Genomic DNA, 6,000 nt, shown 5'->3' with positions numbered 1-6,000 from the left:
AATTACCTTCAACTAATCAGATCTCAGTCTGGTTTATAATTTGCCTGTGAGCATTTGTGGAATTTTATCATGTCCCCCTCCCCCCACTATGTTGTGATTGCTATCATTTTATAAATGGGAAAAATATATCAATCATCTGAGCAATGCAGACTGGACATGCCTAGCTTTTGAAACCTTGACTCATAATTCCATTTCACAACCCCCCCCCCCTTTTAATAGCTGATCTCCTCTGAACTCCTGCCAGGTTGCTGGGAACCGCACGCATTACTCCAAAGGAAGCCTAAGCAATGCCAAGCACAGCAGACAAATTACCTCACTTGCTTAACACATGATACGGTTGTCAATACAACCCAAGATGCTGTAGCATTTGCTTCTTATGGGAGAAGCAGCACTGTTGACTCATACACAGTTTGACTCATACACTGTGACCTCCATCTCCTTTTCTGGAGTATTACTCCACTATTTCCCCATTCGAACTTTGTGCTTTTGATTTTCATTCCTTCATGGTTTCCCTTGAATAGCTTTTACTTACATCTTGATAAATTAGAAGAAGCCCCCTTCTCTAATTTATCAAAATGACCTTTCTGTCTTTCAAAGTGTCTCCAAAACTTATTTATTTATTTATATTAAAGTGGCAATTAGAAGCCATAATTAGAACTGGGACTAAATCATTCAAAATACTTTTAAAATACAAAAGTAGATACACTCTTTGCCTGGAAGATTTTAAATGTTAAGGTCTTGTTTATTTGTTGAATTACTCTGAAATAAATGTATGTGTGGATGCTTGTGTTCCAGAATAAGGGCGTCTTTTTGTGAATTAGCATAATTACTCTGCAAGTAGAAAACAGTCCATAAAAAGAGTGTCTGCACATGCAGTTACTTCAGAAAAGCAGTTCTGCTTTAAAATCCACATCCGTCCTTATTCTGGGAGAACTTTCTTGTAAAGCCCCAAGCTTGTAGCCCCAAACCCCAAGCACCTCTGTGGAGGCAGATCTCTGTGTGCCTGCCTGCAGGATCCTGCCTTAAAAAAGTGACATAGGATGAAGAGGAAATATATATAATAACATATCATATAAAAAAATCCCCTTAGCTCTAACAGTCTAAAATCTCCTCTTTTACTAGTAGATTGAACCAGAATGAGTTTTCAGATTTAGAAGAGTAAAAGAAAACATGTAGGAAATTCATTAAGCAGAGTTAGTTGTTATTACTTTATTGTAGAATCAATTGAAAAGCCACATTGGAGGCCCAACTACCAAACATTAGTGGACAGAGCCAAAATTTATTTGTAGCATGGGCTAAACAAGTAGCGCTGTGCTCCTACTGCACTGATGAAGCTGAGAAGAGAACAAAGTTGTAGATACGTAGTTTGTGGGTTTTGATTAGATATTTTATTATATTGTTTACAAAATAGTCTGTGATGTAATTAAAAGGATTATTGCATAAAGAGGGAGAACTATGGTTAACATTCCAGCAGCTACACAGGGGATGCATGGCACATATTTATTATTAATGAGATTATAAATGCTCAGCAAGGTCCTGATTCTGAAAGAGGAATCATGTGGGCAATGGGTCTGGTACACATGGGTTTCTTTGCTGAATCAGGTTTGCAGGGGTATACATACCTGGCATGAGAGAAAATAAATGCCCTCAGCGTTCCCCTCTAAAAATTGAATTTAGGAGGAACCTGAATGAGCTGGGAGAAAATGATGTGGACCTGCCTCAAAATCAACATGTGCTTTACTAGGAAATAGCATCCTGTCCTGCAACCACTTTTGTATGCACTTGACCTCTGGGAGGATCCCTGCTGAGCTTAATGCAGTGGTTCTCAACCTTTTTGGACTCAAGACACCCCTCACTGGTCTTATGGCAAGCACCCCTCAATAGCTCTCATGAATTAAGTGGCATCTAGTTTCCAAAAATAATGTATATATATCACAGTGCTCCTTTTGGAGGAGCCGGGGGGTAGGAGTTGGTGATGTCCAGACAGGGACAAGCCTTAGCCTGTGTTTATCTGCTTATCTCTTCCCACCTCCCTTATCTCTTTGCACCTCAGGGCGCTCTTCAAAGGTTGAGAATCACTGGCTTAATGGAACATGGAATGAGGCTTAATGCCTTTCACAAAGCTATGTATAGGGGCCGGGTGTGTATGTATATATGTATGTATATATATGTGTGTGTATATGTATTTATATACATATGTGTGCATGTATATATGTGTGTGTGTACATATTATTTAGTTTATTAAAGTACATATCTACCCTGTCTTCTGACTTCATACCAACATAGAAAACTACCTCTCTTAATGGAACAACTCGGTAGTAAGGTTAAGTACGGGTATAATCATCTGAGGGTTAAAACTAATACCTCTTTTTGAAGGGCTATCAGAGTTAAGGCCCCCATCTTGCAAAAACCTCTTTGGGGGAATAACTTCAGGTGTTGTGAGTGGCAAGAGGACTGCTCAGAGCATCAAGGTAAGCACAAATCCTGTGTCTTTGCAGGTAAGGTCTGTAGTCTTAACTTTGCCACATGTCACCAGTGGAACCCCCTTGAGCACATGCTGGCATGACAGTGGCTTGTGTATAGTTTGGCTTTAACAAAAAAATAAAGGTGCTTATAGTTGTATCAGACCAAGGTCCTTGCCATGTATCACACTTAAGGCATGATTAACCAGTTGATGACATCTTAAGTTGTGACCCAGCCACATGCTCAATCAGTCAATGATGTGATGAAATGAAGAGTAAGATGTTATTCCACCAAAAAGGTAGAATACCTTTGTGGCTGGTTCTTATCATGCCATCAATTGAATGTGTGGCCAGGTGTGCCCCTGTAGCCGGGTTCCCCCTCATCTGAGGGGACTCCCAGTGACAGGATCCCTATCAGCTGAGGGGGTTCCCAGCAACAGGATCATCCTACCATCCTGGTCCCCCCTTGCACTGGCAAGGAAGGATGATGGGGTCCAATGCTGAATCCCCCAATTGTGCCTCCTGCCATGTGCATGTCGCGTGGCAGGAAGCCCGACTGCATGGATCACATATCAGGTCCGGTGGCACCTTTACCTGCACACAGGGTTCACATTACACTTTGACTCTTGGGGGTCTGCAAAAAAAAAACAAGCCAGAGTATTAAGAAGTCCACCTCAGTGAAGGAGCAGTCTGGTCGGAGCCCTCCCCCCCCCACGTTATGATCTTCAAATCTTACGAGGGGAGGGCTCTCATTTCTTATGGGGGGGCTCAGGCCCCCAAGGTCCATGAATTCGCCCCCTGCCTGCACATCTGGCTAAGACTATGCACCGGGCGGCTTCTCCTGTGTCTGTACTGCTCCTCTCGATTTATCCCGGGATCACTTTTCCAGGTGCTTTGGCTTAAGCCTGGCACCCGGGGCCAGCTCAGAGGTGGGCACCTGAGTGTCCATATGCCTACACGGGGCGCCCAGGCCCCGGCTGAGGCACGCTACTGCCCAAGGGGCGGGGCGGGGTGGGGGCGGGGGCGCTTATGTGCCGGAGCGGAGCCGGCAGCGGGGACTTGTGCTGGAGCCGGGCAGGCGCCGGCTGCTCCGCGGGAAAGCCCAGCGTGCGCGCCCCACAGCCGCGGCACGGCAGCTCCCGGGGCCTGAGCAGAGCCCCAGCGCCTGGCTGCCCCGGAGCCCAGTGCTGCAGGTACCGCTGCGGGGGCTTCTCTCCTGCCCTCGTCCGTGGCCGCCGGCCCGCAGCGCCTCCGCGCCCCTGCAGACCGTGTGCTGGTGCCGCCCCGGTGCAAAGCCGGCGTGCTGTGGTCGGGTCGCCGGCCCGGTGGGCTGCGGGCCGCGCGGGCAGGGGGTGCTGGGAGGGGCAGGGCCGGCTCCCCTCCACCACCCGCGGCATTGCGGGGAGGGGGCATTTCAGGTGCTTTGGATGCTCGGATGCTTTCAGCTTCTGCATTTGGTCTGTTTTGCTTCCTTTGCTGTCGGGGGGGGGGGCTGGGGGAAGAAAAGTGGAGCCCTCGTAGCTGAAGGCAGGGTGCAAATTATGGGGGACGTTTCGGACAGGTGCTGAACCCTGCCATAAGAGACGAAAGCCCCTCCGTAAGATTTGGAAATCATAACCTGGGGGGAGGGGGCTCTAATTTTAATAGGGCATCATGATGGGCAGCCCTTTTTTTTTGCAGCCCCCCCACCCACCCCCCAAGAGTCAAAGTGTGATTCAAACCCTGGCTGCAGGTGTGAGCTGCTGCTAGCTGGGAGCTGCCAGTGCTGGCGAGCAGTGGTTTCATTTCTGGCAAAGAGATGGAGCTGGTTTTTGAAAGCAGGGCTGGAAAGAAATCCGCAGTTTCTCAGTAAGCAGAAACCTCTTGCCTTGGACCCCCCCCCCCCCCCCCCCCAAGAGAGCCCCCTCCCAGATGAGATCTCTAGGGAGAGTCTGGAATCATGGGAAAAATTGGTACCAAGTGTACTTGGCAATGGCTAGGGCATGCACAGCGCCAAGTGTGCTACTAACCAGATAGCCAGGGGGGCTGCCGGAAAACCCCTAGCATGTAAGTTGATTGATTGCAACAACTGAAGTGTAGCCTAAGTTGATGGATCGGAAGGAAGCACCTACTTCTGTCCCGGAGCCACGCTGCTGATGCAGTGGTGCGTGGCTGAGGTGGTGTTCAGGAGTGTGTTTCGGTCATTGTGTAAAAGAAGTATTGGTTTTGGAGCCTTTAACCCTTGGTGGCAGGGGAAAGGAGAGGTCAGAATACCGGTTATTGGTACACTTGGCACTGGCTACCTTTCAGTTGTTGTGTTTGACACTAACAGCCTCTTCACATTACCTGTTTTTTGGAAGCACTCCTATGGAAACCAAGTACAGCATGTTGGGCTGTCCTGGTTCACTTGTGCCCCAGTTTAACTTGTTTGTGGCTTTGTTTCACTGAGGCTGTAAAGAGACTGTACTTGTTTTATGATCTCTATAGTGAGATGCCATTATGAAGTTGACAAAGATGTTATTGATGAACAGCTACATGTAAGTCATTTCAGTCCTGGCTGTGATGTATTTTCTGTCTGATTTGTTGTTTGGATGAGGGAAGGGAGAGGAAAGGTAAGATGGGAGCCATACCCTGCCGTGGATGAATGTATGGCTCAGTCTTGTATTTTGGTTAGGAATGAAGCTGGTGCCTGTCACATTGCCATGTTGCTACAGCTTGGATAATGCCCAGTGTTCAAGCATGGTTGAAAGAACAGTGTTGGTGGGACCCTTTGTGTTCATCTCTGTATATTGGAGGTGTTTAGTGTCATGTTACAACTGTGATGAGCAATAACCAAACCAGATGCTAAAAGCTCAGTGTAGCTTGATTTTTAAAAGTGCTTCTGCAGTCAGAGGGGTTTCTGCTCCTACTGATCAGCAATGAAATTTTTATTTTCACTTGTCTTTTCCCCAGAGGTGTTGAGCACCTGCAATTCCCATTGACTTGGACTGGCTCTGCACTTCTTAATGTGGGTGTCAGGGGTCTGCTTTCTCCCTGCAGAGGACGCCAATTGATAACACGCTTTTGTTTCTGACACTTCTGCTGTAGTTAAGTCTCCAAAGATTTTTTTTCTTTTACAACCAGGAAGGCTTAAAAGTCCTCTGTTATATATTTAAGCTTAGATTCGGTACACAAGGAACAGCCATAACAACATTCCAGTCAGTACTGACTCAGTCTGACTCCTAGGGAGTCTGAAAGCACGAGAAAATATTCTCGGCATTTTCTCAAATGCTTTAGGAATGTGACAGCCTATAGGAACTGGGTTTGCCCTTGCGCGTCTTGACTGTGGGCTGGTTATCCTTTACTACTGTTTTCCTGTTCGTTCTGTCAGCGTAGTCACGGGAACAGTGGTTCTTCCCTCCCACTTGGAAGCAAGTGTAGCAGTAAGACTCTGCCAGTAGTACTACAGAGGAACTTTATTTTAAAGGACACGCTTGGATGTCTTGGATCTTCTCAGGATAACAAGGTCAGCATTTCTGTTTCCCTATTTTCTGCACAAGTCTCTCTGCTGTGTTTGAGT

At 47.0% G+C, this 6,000-nt stretch overlaps 1 protein-coding gene across 2 annotated transcripts in view; it reads left to right on the top strand.

The window, feature by feature from the left end:
• The first annotated feature begins 3,510 nt into the window (after window positions 1-3,510).
• Window positions 3,511-6,000, top strand: part of RASGEF1B (RasGEF domain family member 1B) — a 41,392-nt gene continuing 38,902 nt past the window's right edge. The window contains exon 1 of one of the 2 annotated variants that reach the window (XM_090036921.1): window positions 3,511-3,655. The gene's annotated coding sequence lies outside the window, so the exon portion shown is untranslated. Of the gene's footprint in view, window positions 3,656-5,305; window positions 5,947-6,000 lie in introns of those variants that run through there. The other variant, XM_090036922.1, reaches the window with a different exon arrangement.

Source organism: Crocodylus siamensis, chromosome 2 (genome assembly GCF_052110815.1).
Source record: "Crocodylus siamensis isolate JL-2025a chromosome 2, ASM5211081v1, whole genome shotgun sequence".
NCBI lineage: Eukaryota > Metazoa > Chordata > Crocodylia > Crocodylidae > Crocodylus > Crocodylus siamensis.
The sequence above is the reverse complement of the archived record's forward strand: the minus strand, read 5'-3'. Positions and strand labels throughout refer to the sequence as shown.